The sequence below is a fragment of the Vombatus ursinus genome, unplaced genomic scaffold (genome assembly GCF_900497805.2).
Source record: "Vombatus ursinus unplaced genomic scaffold, bare-nosed wombat genome assembly UNPS02014779.1, whole genome shotgun sequence".
NCBI lineage: Eukaryota > Metazoa > Chordata > Mammalia > Diprotodontia > Vombatidae > Vombatus > Vombatus ursinus.
Genome location: NW_020954557.1, coordinates 17,304,706 through 17,321,078, shown reverse-complemented (window position 1 = coordinate 17,321,078; position 16,373 = coordinate 17,304,706).

Below are 16,373 nucleotides of genomic sequence, written 5' to 3'. Positions count from 1 at the left end.
TTAGAGACCTTCCTCTTAATCTGTTATTGTTTCAGTGGTACCAGCATACCATATGATTTATTCATCTATCTTCTCCCATTTTTAATACATGCCCAAATTACTTCTTTTATGGTCATGTATATTAATAGTTATTATGTTAGTCCTTGAATTCAAATTATCAGTAGAGTTTTATGGTGCACTTGCACCCACCATATCTTTCTTTTGTCCTTTGGGGTTTTGGTAACTAATTCTTTTAAGACTGTAATGTTATATCTGTGGAAGTATACAGAAGTTAAGGAGACAGACTTGCATTAGGCAATTAGTTTGGGAACATGGAAAGCAGTAGAAAGTTTCCCAAATGATATTCAGTCAAATAACCTCCTTCTACTTAATTCTGGGCTTATAAGGTTCATTAGTCATTTTCACTGTTTATTAAGGATTCATGTATTGTAAGACTAAGTAAACAGGTCTTTAGAATGTAAACTCAGTGATAGCCCAGATGGTTTCATTCTTTATATTTGTATGCAACATTGAATACAATACCTGGCACATAGTAAGTACTTAATAAATGCTTATTGACAGATTGCTTGAATGGGTTGCCTATCAAAGGAGAAAGATCTTTCTCTCTCTCATCCATATAGATATAAGTAGAGATGATATGTCTATATCTACATATCTATATATACCCATACATACATATATTTATACACCTATGTAAACTTTATATATGTTTATACACACATTATATATTTTATGTTTATATGTTTATATATGTATAATCTGTTGCTTTTTTATAAACAAGCCATACAAATAATATAAATTGTTATCAGTTTTGTCAAATATGACTATATCTAAGGAATATATGTTCTAAGAAACAATGTTCTGGTATTATAAATGAAAGTTCTAGAGATCAAAGAATTAATCCTTTAAGAAATGAAAATTTTCTACCATTTTAATGTTTCAAAAGAAATAAAGTCTTTTATTCCCCTGTCTAGTATGGAATATCTATTTGACTGTCCAAGACTATGTCCAGACTATGCATCTATTTTCCTTGAAACCCTTCCATTTTTCAAACTTTGCTATTATTGTCAAAGGCACTCCCAATTTGTCAATCACACAGGTTCACAACCTTGAGGTCATCCTTGACTTTTCCTTTTCACTCATTCTACATATACAATTCATTGCCAAATTCTTGTCATTTTTATGTTCACAAAATCTCTTATCTATGTCCCCTTCTCTCCACTCACACACCCACCATCATGGTGCAAGCCCTCATTACCTTTCCCTTGGACTATTGCACTGATTTTCTAAATGGTTTCCTTGCCTCATGTCTTTCTAATCCATCCTTCACTGAACTGTCAAAGTGATTTTCTTTATGCATAAGGCTGCCCATATCAAGCCCCCACCCCCAACTCAATAAACTCCAACGAATACCTATTAAATTTGGAATCAAATGTAAAATACTCCATTTGCCTCTTAAAGCTCTTCACAACCTGATCTGTTCGTGCTTTTCTAGTCTTCTTATACCATATTCTTCATGTATTCCTTGATTTAACTACAGTAGACTACATAGTGTTCCTCAAACAGGACATTGCATCTCCCAACACTCTGCCTTTGCCTTGGCTGTTCCCCAAGCCTGGAATAGTTTGTCTCCTCACCTCCTCCTCTTAATTTTCCTGGCCTCCTTCTTCAAGACTCAGCTCAAATTCCATTTGTGATGGAGATCTTTTCTAGTCTCCTCAGCAGCTAATGACTTCTTCTCTGAGATTACCTTCTATCCACTCTGTGTATAACATTTTTGTACCTAAGTATTTTTGTGTTTGTTTCCCCCATTGGAATGTAAGATCCTGGTGGGAAGGGACTTTTTTTTTCTTTCTTTTTATCTACAGTGCTTATCACTGTGCTTGGCACATAGTAAATGCCTAACAAATGTATGTTGACTAACTATACACTAGTATAATGATGCCCTCAAGACTAACATGCAAAGGCTGTCAAATGAATTTTCCTATGTTCCCCAGATTTTTGCAATGTGTTATTAGGTGTTTCTGATGTCTTCTTTGTGGCCCACCTTATTTTTCATCATTGTTAAAGGCTTTACAGGTAATATCAGCTGCTAACCCTACCCTACAGATACACTATTTCAACTTATATCTGCTGGTTTTGATATTTTGCTCAAATGATAGAGAGGTAAAAGATGATGAGGTCTGAGAAAAGATCTTCAGATTTGTCAATTAAGAGACTATTAGTAGCCTTGGAGAAAGCAGTTTTAGTTGAATTATGATATTGGAAATCAAATTTCAAGAGTTTGAAGGGAAAAAATGGCAGGACAGCAAGTGTGGATAACTTTTTCTTGGAGCTAGGCTACAAAGGGAGGATAGATATAGGATGGTATAGCATGTTGGATGGTAGAGTCAATAAATGTGCTTTGTTTTGTTTTATTCTTAAGGTTATGGGGAAATTTATTACTTTTTTATACAAGAGAAAAAAAAACTAGATAGAGACTGAAAGAAAATGTTTATACCACACAAAGAAATACCACATACACACACACACACATATTCAGAGAGAGAGAGAGACAGAAAGAGAAAGAGACAAAGAGAGGGAGAGGGAGAGAAAGAGAGACAAAGAGAGGGAGAAAGAGAGAGAGAAGAGAGAGAGAGAGAGAGAGAGAGAGAGAGAGAGAGAGAGAATGTTTGCAAAGCTAATTTGACAGAAATAGTAAGAAATGGAATCAAGGGCAAAAGTAGAGGAGTAGAGAGGTTGGATTTGATAAGAAGGAAGGCCTCCTTTTTATCAGTGATCAGAGTAAAAGAGGATGTGTAGTCAGACATCAATGGGTTTCGAGTCACTGAAAGCACAGCGAGAAAAAAAAGAGCAGAAGTAAATGGCCTCTGTAACATGAAGTGATTTTCTCTGCTAAAAGGGAAGAGGAGTGGTTAGGAAACTGAGTAAGTAAAGAAAATGTTTGCAATAACTACTCTGGGGAATGCAATACAACCAATTATAGAAGAATGAAAGGTTTGCCTTGCTGCAGCAAGGACCCAATTACAATTAAATAATAATAATTTATAGTTGAATCAGGAGAAGTATGTGGCTTCTTAGAGAAGTATTCAGTTGCATAGCATTTTCCATGGCAAACACATCTCTTCACACACCTTCAATTAAACTTCTTTGTGGGTGTCTTTCAAACATTTTGCTAAGGCCTAATCTTTAGTCTCATACTTATCCATGTCTAACTATCTACTGGATATTTCCAATTGGCTGCCTTGCTGTCACAACAAGTTTACCATATTCAAAACTGAACTTGTAATGTATTACCTCCAAAAGTTCTATTTTTTGTTACTGTATAAATATCCCCCCAATGATCCAAGTGTAAAACCTTGAAACTACATTTGATTTTTTTTTGTTCCACACCTTCTCCCTTAATATCTAATACGTTACCATATCCTATTGATTCTATATTCATTACCTCCATTTCTTCTCTCTTCTCTCCTTACTCCTTATCCAATCACTTTGCAATCTGACTTTTGACCTTACTACCCAATTGAAACTGCTTTCTCTATTGCTATTATATAATTGCAAAATCTGATCTCATGGTATTTTTTTCATCTTCTTGATTTATTTCTTGCCTTTGATACTGTTGACCACCCTATCTTCTGTAGATTTTGTATTCCTCCCACTTCTCTAATTTCTCATTCCCAGTCAGAAGACTGCAGAGAAAGTTTGGGGAATAGTTACAAGTGAAGACAGTTCTCCTGGCTTTCTTGGGCACTCAATGATCTTGCCTCGAGATATTTTCTCTAAAAATCTTCCTGATTGAGAAATCTTTGACTATGTTACTTGACTTTTGAAAAACTATCACTGGTTTTCTATCATTTATTAGGTTAACTACAAACACCTCAACAAGCTATTTAGGCCTTCTACAATCTGATTTCAGCTTAGCCTTCCTTTTCTAATACCATAGCTTTATACACACCATATTTTCTAGCCAGAATAGAACAGTAGGTATTCCCTAGATGCTTCATGCTCTCACATGACTTTATTCATTCATACAGGCAATTTTGCCTGAAATAGATTCTTTCCATATTATCTACCTTTTTCTTCTATTAAAGATTTTCCAAGGCAATGGTAATTAACTAGGGGTCCCTGAACATTTAAAAAAAAATAATTTTGTAGTAGTAAATCAAAGTAATCATTTGACTTGGTAATCTTATTTATTTTATTTTATGTATTTAACAACATTATTCTAAGAAGGATTCCATAGACTTCATTAGATTGCCAAAGGGGTACAAAACAATGCAAAAGGTAAGAACCTTAAATCTAAGTTGTCACCTCCTTCTCTGCCCCCTCCATGATACAATTTCTTCACCCTCAAATTTTCTTAGAATATTTTGGATCTCTTTTTCATCTTTATTTCATTCTACTATACACATTCAGACACACACATACATATGTATATATATATATATGCATATATATGTATACACATATACATATACATATAGGTATGTGTATATGTATATATGTGTGTGTATTTCTGTGTATGCACAATCATTTCTCCTCTTTAAGGTCAAATAATCCAATGTAGTATTTCTTTGTGTCCTGCCAGGGAAGTAAAGTCTATCACAGCACTTTATATATAATAACTGCTAAGTAAATGTTAGTAAAACTGGAAATTCCTTAGCCATTAGTTATTTTCCTATGTTACTTGGCACTGCGTTTTGGACCTCAAAATACTCTTATGTCAACACAGGATCTTTTTCTTTTTCTCCCGAAATGCTTCTGATGAGAGTTCTGCATCACTATTGCCACTAGATAGAGAGAGCAAAACAAAAATTAAAACGTCTGGGCAGATCTACATAACATGTTGAAAAGAGACTAACATAACGGCATGTTTAAATATATCACTATGAAAATGTGACTAGTTTTAAAATCTTCAGTGGCCATTTCATGTCTATTGATTGTAATGCTTTAATGTGACTATAATCTTAATGCACTTACAGAAAGTTCTCTGATACTTGCAGCCTATTCAAGCAGAAATACTTTATTAACAGAAACTTAGGTGCAGATTGGTAATTAATGTCCATAATGATGACCCAAAAGCACTACAAGATTCTGAAGTACCTTCACAATGACCAAGAAACATTAAATTATTTTCAATGTAGTTTAATATTAAGCAGCATAAGTTTAGTTTTCTTACACTGAATTCACATTCTTTTTTAAATGGTCATATGTAAGTAGTATGTATAACTTTCTATTAAGCAGAACATCATCCTCCTCACCATGAAGGTAATAGAGGACTTATAGTACTTAGTTCTCTGTGACTGGTTTTAGTGGGAAATAATAACTGACAAATCTCTTTGGTGGCATCAAGCACAGAAAGCCACTGGGAATTGAAGTTAGAAGACTGGATTCTGAATTTTGCTTCTGTTATTTGTGAATAGTACAATTATGAACAAGTCTCTTCACCATGTTGAACCTCAGTTATCTTATCTATGTAATGGAACATTGATAATTTTACTACCAACCTCCCAGGATTTGTGTGATGTAAAGTACTTCAATAAGTGTAAAGAACTGCATAAACATGAAATATTTGGTCCACAAAAGTAGTAGAACTTCTGAAGCCAAGATGGTGGAAAAAAGGCTCTGAGCTCTCCCCTAAACCCTTCCAAATACCTTTAAATAATGCCTGAACAAATTCTAGAGTAGCAAAACCCAGGACAAGAAGGAGGGAAACAATTTTCTAGCCCAAGACAACTTGGAAAGTTGGCAGAATGGGTCTGTTGCACCAGAGTGAGAAAGGAGCACAGACCAGCATAGGTTACCCCAGTGCATACCATGCCTCAGCAAACCAGGAGCAGACCTCAGGGAGACTGAATGAGTGGCCAATGGCGATTTCCAGATCTGTCAGCCCACAGATGCCAAAGACATCTTAGAAGGTCATCAGGAAAGGTCTGTCCCACCTGGGTGAAAGTAAAGCACAGTCTTGCACCAGGTGCTTCAGCATATTCCTGGCCCCAACAAACCAAGAACAGGCCTTGGGAGTCACTGAATCAAAAGTGGCAGCAGGTGCTTCTGGAACTCTCAGGTCACAGATGGTAAGGGGGTTGAACAACTGGTCAGAAGGAGATTACAGGAGTCTCTTTGCTACCACTGAGGCAGGACTCTGTTGCTTTGCCCATACTTGGATCTGAGCCTCAGTCCTGGGTGGCAGTCCCAGGGCAAAGAGGAGCATTAACAGAGTAGAGCTTGTGGCCACAGTGGAGCAGGGATCCTCCTCACAGTTCCAGGGCAGAAAAGAGTGCTTGTGGTCACTCACAGACCAGAGCATATCCCAGGAGAGTAGTAAACATACATTCAATTGGGTGTAGAAATCTAGCTTACCCTATAGGAAAGTAAGATGGGAAGGGAATAAGAGAAATGGGAGGGTCATAGAAGGGAGGGCAGAATAGGTGAGGGAGTAATAAGAAGCAAAACACTTTTGAAGAGGGAGAGGGTGAAAGGAGGGAGAGAATAGAATAACTGGGGGGGGAAGGATAGAGGGAAATACAGTTAGCAATAGTAACTATGAAAAAAATTTTGAAGCAAGTTCTCTGATAAAGGCCTCATTTCTCAAACATAGAAAACTGAGTGAAATTTATAAAAATAAGAGCCATTCCCCAATTGATAAATGATCAAAAGATATGAAATTTTCAGGTAAAGTTATCAATGCTATCTATAGCCATATGAAAAAAATGTTCTAACTTGCTATTGATTGGAGAAATGCAAATTAAAACAATTCTGAGGTACTAGTTCATACCTATTAGATTGGCTAATAGGACAGAGAGGAAAATTATGGATGGTGGAGGAGATGTGGGAAAAATGAGACATTAATGCACTATTGGTGGAGTTGTAAAGTGATTCAACCATTCTGTAGAGCAATTTGTAACTATGGCTAAAGGGCTATAAAATCATACATACCCTTTGACCTGGCAATACCACTATGAGGAGTGATGATTTCAAAATTATTGGACTACCTGAAAGCTATGATCAAAAGGAGTCTAGACATCACCTTTCAAGAAATTTTCAAGGAAAATTGTCCTGATATTCTAGAACCAGAGGGTAAAATAGAAATTGAAAGAATCCACCAATTGAATGAAAACTCTTAGGAATATTGTATCTCAATTCTAGAGCTAACCAGATAAAAAAGAGACAAAAAAGGGAAAAGAACCTATATATACAAAAATATTTATAGAAGCTCTTTTCTGGTGGTGAAGAATTGGAAATTGAGGGGATAACCATCAGTTGCAGAATGGCTGAACAAATTGTGGTATATGATTGTGATGGAATACCACTGTGCTATGAGACATATGAGCAGGGTGCTCTCAGAAAAACCTGGAAAGACTTATGTTAGTTGATGTAAAGTGAAATGTATATATTTCATACATAGTACAAAGTAACAGCAATATTTTAAGATGTAAGAATGACTTAGATATTTTCAGCAATACAGTGATCCAGGACAACTCTGAAGGACTTATGATGAAAAATGTTATTCATCCCCAGATAAAGAACTGACTATTAGAGTCGTGAATCTATAGCAATGATTATTGATACCTAATTTCTATTCATAATACTTTAGCAGTAAGAAAAAAGTAAGATATTGGGGATGCTTCTCAGTGAAAATAATCAGAGCATCATTTAGTCCTCCAAGGATATTTTTTTTTCATTCCACAACCAAGATTCTAAGCCTACTTAGCAAATTTTCCTCATTATTAGTTTGTTATTCAACATATTACTCTGTATATAATAAGCTAAAATAATTATAATTCAAAATACAGAGACTGTAAAAATTCTTTGAATTGTAGCCATATACCACAGGGCTCATTGGCTTCTTGTCATAGCATGGATTGAGTATGTTGAAGACATTCTCTCTATATAGTCACAACGCTGGTGTACTAATGGTGAATAAATGCATTATACCAAGTGAATATTAAGAAAGTCTAAATTGTAAAACAGAAAACATGGATTTTTATTTTATTTAACTACATTTTCTTTAGTATCCATAAAGTCACAAAAAAGAGGAAATATCTTTCATTAGCATACCTTCCCAGAACATAAATGAGCTATTGGAAGACTGTTATAAATCCTAGAACATGAGGATTGTCTAAACTTCTTATTACCTAGTACAGTCCCATCACCTCTTGGCTCGTCTTTTTTTTTTACAAGAATGTAAACACATAAAGTACTCAAATATGATTTTTCAATGTTTAAGACTCTATATATATGTGTATACATATATATGTATATGTGTGTATATATATATATATATATATATATATATATACGCATACATACATACACAGAGAGAGGGAAAGTATCCTAGTGTAGTGGAAGGAACACTGGACTTAGAATCCAAAAACCTAGACTCATGTTTTAGCTCCTCCACTTACTACCTAGGTGACCCAGGGAAAGCTATTTATAAGCTCTGATATGCAAAATAGAAAAAAATTACATTTATACTCCTTATGCAATGGGGTTATTGAAAGGAAAGTGCTTTGTGAACTTTTAAATATTACATAAATGTAAGTTATTATCAGATAAAGTAATGTTTGGAAGTGCTTTGTATACTGTAAACTACAATATGAATAGGTTATTATTGTAAATGTTATTATTCAAAGTTAGGTGGGATTGCAAGGGAATAAGAGTAGATGGCATAGTGAAAAGAACCAGTAAAATAAGCCAAAATGTTGTAGGCCCAGTGGGGATCACTGCTGGTAGCAACTAGGGATTGACTAACTGTAAGGCAGAACCTCAGCATTCTAGAGTACTTGTTAGCATAAGGCTGACTACAATTCTATGACAGTGATTTTAAAGATGTGTCAAGATATAATACTAATGCTGGTATTAGTGTAGTGGTAGTTGGTGGTAGAAACTATGCCTCAGGTTAGTAGAGGATGTAATATGGGTAGAAAAGAGTATGTTTTTGTGTAGTATCAGTAGTTGTTCAGCAGGGATGAATGAATGAGTGAATGAGAAATAATTTATTCAGTCCTTAATGTGTGTGAAACACTGAGAATACAAATAGAAAAAGGAAAATAATTCCTGCCCTGAAATGGGTGGTGTGCAGGGGGGTTGGATTCTACAAGGAGTAATCAATATATGCAAGGGAATGGAGATCAGGAGAAGGATATTTTGGGTTAGAAAGTTACAAGGATGGTGGAATTGTAAGGGAATAGATTAGCATCCCCTTTTCTAGCAGTAACAATGAAACCACTGACTTGATTACAATTCCAGGAATGGGAAGAGGTGGGTGAATGTCGGGTGTGGGGGGGAGACAAAGTTTCTGGAGAGTATTCACAGAGTGGTAAGATTGCTGGTGAGGAGCTGGCTGGGGACACATGACTAGAATTGACTTAGACATAGTGAGTTACATCTAAAAAGGAAAAAAATAGCATGATTAGACTTGTCTTAGATGTACAGCACTAAATGAAACATTCACCAATCAGCGTAGTGGGTCCCCAAGGACAAGAATTCCAGACCTGAAAGACTCAAGTCATTCAGGGCATGGATGCCCAAGGAGTAGGGGCTCTGAGACCAATTTCCATCTTAGACTTCATGACTGATTAAAGGAATGAGAGTGAGTGCTAGGACAACTTCAGAGGCTGCCACAATTTAACTCTGTATTGAGCTGCAAAGTGAGAAAGACTCTATGTAGGAGCCTGGTTCCTGGTACCTCAACTATGTGGTGACATGAGAAAAGATAAAGGTTTGTTGAGCAGACTGGTCCCATAATGACATGTCTGAATCAATATTTTAGCTCTTTGCAACAAACATTTATTAATTGTCTATGCTCACTGTCAGGCACTGAGTATAGAAAGACCAAAGCAAAATAAATCCTGACTCCTAAGAACCCTCCTTCTGATAACAGGAATACAGAATGTGTACAAATAGGCAAATACAAAGACATTTGAGGAGAGAAAAGGCACTGCCCAGGGCATCACAGAAGGCTTTATAGAGAAGGTTGAACTTCAGCTGAATGAGCCTTGAAGGATAATAAGGATTGTGGAATGCAAAAAAAAAAAAAAAAACAAAGAAAACATTTCAGACATAGGGGAAAGACTTTCAAATACACTAAGGCAGGGAAGAAAATGCAGCTTTGGGGACAAAATTCTATTGTATACCCAAGATAGAAATCACAATTAGAATAATATGAATGAAACCTGGAAAAGAAGACTGGAGTCAGATTGTAGGGATTTTTATATTCCATGATGAAGTGTTTGTGGTTTATTATAGAGGCAATCAGGAGCTACTTAAGGTTTTTGAGCACCAGAGTAATGTGGTCAAATCTATTCCTTTGGAAGGGGATTTTGCCTGCTGTATGAAGGATGAATTGGAAAGGAGAAAGACTAGATGTAAGAAAGCCATTTGAGATTATTTATATAATTAATATACATATGTGAAGTGTAACTCACATATGTAATTCACTAACATAGTGTGGTGAAAGCAGTGAGTGAATTTTATATTTTTTGTTTGTTTTTAAGAGATTGTTATTGAAATGGAATAGAAATAGAGGGCAAAAGCTTGAGTGGTTGGCTTTTTCTGAGCTCCATTTATGGAAAGAGTGGGCTGCAGAGCTGTGGCAGATGAAAGTGAGCAAGGAAGCTTAAATCACGGAGTGAAAATAATGTCTAATGTCTCTGTGTAGCAGCTATAGCTTTTGATTTTGTTTTGTTTTATTTTGTTCTTTTTGTTGTTGTTGTTTAGGGAATCGAGGGTATACTATCCAGAGGAAGAAGATTAGTGCTAGTACCAGAATTGATGTGAAAGATCCCTGGATCTTAAAGGAGAAAGTGATACTTTTTTTTCCCGTATTTTTTTTTTTGTTTGTTTTGTTTTGCTTTGTTTTAATCCTGTTTTTAAGATTTACTATCTTGAGGCTATGGCCAAATCATTTTTACCTCTATGGGCCTTAGCTTTCCTGCCTGTAAAATGAGGGTATTGAACTTAAGAGTATCTTAAGGAGCTTTTCATAATAGACCTTATGATTGAGCTGTTGAGCCACAGATTTCACGAACATTCTTTCAGTACTGTTACCAACTCATCCATCCCCCACTAGAAGTTTCAAGGGAACTCCAACAGGGAAACACTGATTTTTTTTTTAGTGTACTCTCAATGGTGTTTTCTGATAATAAAAATCCAGTCTTTGCTGTAGAATGATACGTGGTAAGTGTGACCTATTCTTTAGCAGCAACTCCCATGACCAAACAGATGTTTCTTGCTCATATTTCAATTTCAGGGAATGTTTATATTCGCTTAATGACAGGTAACTTTGTATCATAGAGCGGGGGTTTGTTGTTCAGTAGCTTTCAGTCCTGTGTGACTCTGTGACCTCATTTGGGGTTTTCTTGGGAAAGATACTGGAGTTGTTTGCCATCACAGAGTTAGTTTCAGTAAAAACAACAAACAAGTAAAAACAACGTTAATCCATTTGGCATATAATTTAAGGTTTATACAGATTGGATTTGGTCTTAAGGTCTATAACTTAATTCACTATTTGACTTACTCCTCTTGCTCAGGATGTCTTTTACAAACATAAAAAGTTTATCTTGTATAACAAAGAGAAAAAGAGTCCTAAGTTGCCATGCAGGAACTCAGAAAGATGACTTTCAATATCTGATGCGCCTACTCTTCTCAGAGATATGTACAGTTCTTCAGATTTGTGCTACTATTGATTTCTTTCATGATGGGAAAAACTCAAGTTTGCTAGACAGTCAAGGAAAAAAAAAAACCTTCTGGTGAATCCATTTCTAAGGAATAAATATCATTTGCCTGATTTATAGTACTACCCAAGATGGTTTAGAGCAGGGGTAGGGAACCTGTGGCCTTGAGGCCGCATGTGGCCCTCTAGGTGCTTGGGTGTGGCCTTTTGAGTCAAAGTTTTACAGAACAAATCCTTTTAATAGGAGGATTTGTTCTCTGAAGTTTGAATTCAGTCAAAAGGCCTCACCCAAGGACTTGGAAGGCCACATGTGACCTCAAGGCCACAGGTTCCCCACCCCTGGTTTAGAGAATGGACAGATCTGTGAAGTAAAGTTAGTTTAGTCAGAGAAGTTTACTCAAAGACATCTGTCCTACTCAGATTACAATTCTAGAGAGCTATCATATTTGGAATCTTATCTTGACAATATATAGGTGTTTACTTTTTAATTATATGTTTTTTTGATTTTCCCACCAAAGGAAAACACGTAGAATCAGTTGGGAACTGATAACCCTCTCTGGGACACGCCTAATACAAGTAACGGATAGTTAGGGCAAGATATGGATTGATTCTCCTATGGCATGACTTTGCCCCTTGCTATTCCTTAGCCCTGACTCCTGCTTGACTCAAGAGCTCCTCCATGCTGTGCCACCCACCATCTATCATCATCTGCTATTATCCTTAGAGAAGCCTAGTTCCATGGAGCATATGTTTTCTTGATACACATAATTCCTTAGAGCATATGGTTCCCTGGAGGCATCTTGGGGCTTCCCTCCAAGGAACCTAATCTGTGTGTGTTCAACTGCCTTCTCTGTCTAACCTCTGAGTCCTTGTTTTCCTTCTCACTTTTAAAGGCCAGATGAATGAATTGGCTATAAATCAATCAATCATTTGACATGAATGTGCTATCAGTGAACCACAAGTTCCCAGCACTAGGCATGGAATTCATACTTTATCAGGGCTTGATATTGTCAAAGAAATTTCATACTCCTCAAAAAGACTTCCTCAATGCCAAAAACAAAGTCATCATCTTTGAAGGCAGTAAGAATACTTTGTCTAGGGAGAGGCATGATCCATTTCATAATAAAGGTATCATCCCCGAGGCAACAGTGAACCTTGGATAGTAAACGGCCACATCCACAACATAACATTTTTCATTCATAAAACTAACCAAACCATTCCATTAAAATTTATTAATTAATTATTAAATAAATAGCATTTGATCACCAACTGTATGCTTAGGTTATAAAGTATAAATTATTAATACAATATAGATTCAGAGAAGGGATTGATCTTTGATATTAGATTGGGGGTAGTAAGTGCAGCCTAGCAATAGCTTATGTCCTGCTCGGATAATATTTCTAGATGGGTGTCAATCTTACTGTGACAATCCATGATTATTGTCTTTTTAACTACATGGTAGAAATTATTAATATGATAACAGTATACATTTCCCACTCACAATGATTAAGTATTGATCACAACATCAATTTATTTTTATAGGAATTTCATTTCTCTGATCCCTGAATAAATTTTTTTTTATATTCTTCTGAACCAAGCCTCTATTTATTTTCTAAAAGTGAGAGCAACCAAGAAATGAAGTTTATAAAACTGCAAAAGTTATAATCACTGAACACTTGGAAATAATGATTCATTTCAAAATGTCTAGGTGTAAGGTAGAATCCCTCTTCACCAACAATTACAGGTTATGTGTCCCAAAAGTCTTAGTTCATTTTTAATCTTTAATCCTTTTAAGCATAACAATTAATGGGATTCTGTTAGTAAAAAAATTCTCACATCTATCCTTGCAGCCAACTTTGTTTATGTAAGAAATCAACCCTACATGTAAGCTTGGATACTAGTCTATTAATTGGGAAGTCAATTCATGAAATTAATCGGATCTTTAACTAACATGGAAAAAAAGGTGTCCCCAGTGGCCTAGTATAATTTGAAGTTTTTGGAACATCCTGTATATCGAAACGTTTCTATCAACATAGTGCATTTTATTTTGTTCTCTGTAATCACTGTTCTAGGATCCAGGCACCTCATAACAAGCTAATTTTTTTAATTGACATTACTTTATAAGCTTGAGAGTAGAAATAATTTCATTTGTGTATTTGCACCTCCAGTGGCTTGCATAGTACCTGTCAGAAAGTACCAACTTAAATTTGTTGTTATTGTTCAGTCATTTCAGTCACGTCCAACTTTTTATGACCCCATTGAGGTTTTCTTGGCAAAGATACCAGAATGGATTTGCCCTTTCCTTCTCCAGCTCATTTTACAGATGTGGGAAGTAAGATAAACTGGGTTAAGTGACTTGAATCACTCATGTATTAACTGTCTGAAGCCACATTTGAACTCAGGTCTTCCTGACTGCAGGCCCCAAACTTTATCCACTGTGCCACCTAGCTATACCCTAACAAATTTCATAAATACTAATTAACTAGATAATTATTAAACAGATGTGGCTCTGAAAAAGAATAAAAATGAAGACATAGAGTTTGAAGTCATCTATCGAAAAGTTGTTGTGGTTTGTCCTTCATTCTCTAAAAGGACCATGACATCAGGGAGATAATAACATGATTTGTAATTGACTTTGATTGGATTGAGGGAGGGCTGTGCAAAGTCACCAGCCTCGCTTTCTCCTCCAGAGCCATGTGGGTCCAGTGGCCAGATATTGATCAAGATGACTCAAGATGGTCCAGGATGTAGTGGGGTACCTTATCCTTACTTACTATTATAGTAGCAACAATATCCTGGGGATATCCAATGTTATTGGTTTCCAGAATAAAACCATTTCTAAAAAGTGAGGAGTATTTTTTTTAATGTGTAAAATAGGGCTGTGATTGTCTTACCTCCTTTAGAGGATTATTGTGAGGTTCAAATAGGCTTTTATAAATCAGAAAGTAAAGGTACTATACAATTATAAGTTATTACCCAATAGTCAGTATGGATGCTTACTACTGGAATTTGAAGACATTTTACAATTAAGAATGTTCAGTGTTAAATTGATGACTCATACAAGTGAACTATTCTCATCTGCCACTCCTAAAAACAGTGACAATGTCTCCCTCAGACACACTGATACAGGCCCCTAAAAAACAGTAGAATCATTTTTCCTTTAGTGGGCTAATATATCTTTATCTCCTTTCAGAGTAGAGCCCCTAAATGCTTGATAAGAGAAATTGCAGAAGTGTTAATAGTAGTTCAGAACTTTTCCCATTTGCATTTATCAAGTACTGTAATTTATAATGAGTTATTTTCTCTGTACCCCTTCAATTGCTCTTACCAAGTCCTCAGAGGTAGACATCATGTCTGTTCATATCTGGCAACTGGTAGGGGGTGAATGTGGAAGATTTGTTTCATTATATCAAATAAATAATATCTTATCTTTCCTTTTCAAAAAAGGAAACATTTACAAATCTGTTATTCATTGCACTTAAGTAAATTTCTTATTATTAAACATAAATTATCTCTCCTTGCAAATATTTAATTTGAGGAAAGTCAAGAAAAGCAATAATTAAGTCTGGTGAGTCTTCCTGAATATTACACACTTAAACTTGAGTGAACATATGGCATACTTATTTATAAAATAACAAGCTACAGAGGAGAAAAGGTAGATATAGCATAATACGAATAATAATTCAAATACATGAATAATATTCCTAGTTTGATGTCAACTCTAATGCTAGCTATAAAGTATAAGACTTTTAAAACCTTTAACATTGAACTCCAAATTTTAAGTAACAAGTAAACTTAATGTGTCTAGGAAAGTAGTAAAAAAAAATTGCATTTGTTGCTGATTTGCATAGGCAGTTGCCTGAATAATAGAAAAAAAATCAGAATTTTAAAATGTATGATTTTTTTGGTCTAAATGTTTTAATGGAAAATATTTTTTTAAATTGTCAAAAAATTGTCAACCCTTAATGTGAACATTGAAAACTGGGAACCAGAAAACTCTCAACTTTTCAAGGAAAGAACTTTTTAGATTAATCATTTCTTTCTATTCTAGGGTAAAAACTTTTGAGCAGCTAAGGAGAAAAAGATATAAAATATCTTAACTTAAGAAAGTTATTTGATACTTTATCAGGGATTTATTCAGTGCTTGCATCTACAGGAGGTAGATAAGCAACTTGCCTTCAATTCCCCAGAAAATTCTAGAAGATATATTTAAAGCGATGGTAGATGAACAGCTAAGTAAGTCAGTCAATAAGCAGGCACTTTGCCAGGTACTGTACTAGGTGCTGGGGATAGAAAAAAAAAAGCAAAAAAATGTCTTTGCTCTCACAGAGCTCACAATTTAATGGGAGAAGTAGTGATTATGTAAAGCCAACATGGTTTCATCATGAATAGGTCAAGAGGAGGTCGTGCCACACGGTCTTCATTTCTGATTTTGCAAAAAAATATATACACAACAATTAGATTGTGGCTTTCTGGGCTGGGCCTTACTCAAATATCTAGGGGTATGGCAACTTCTCTCTCTACTTTTAGACAGAAGTGAGACTTCAAATTATTTTTCTACTGTCTTTTTAGGCACTGGATAGCCCGAGGCTATGTGTCATCAGCATCCATGGTTGGTCATTTTACTTTCTCCAAATTTATTGTAAATCCCTCCTATGCACACACACACACACACACACACACACACACACACACA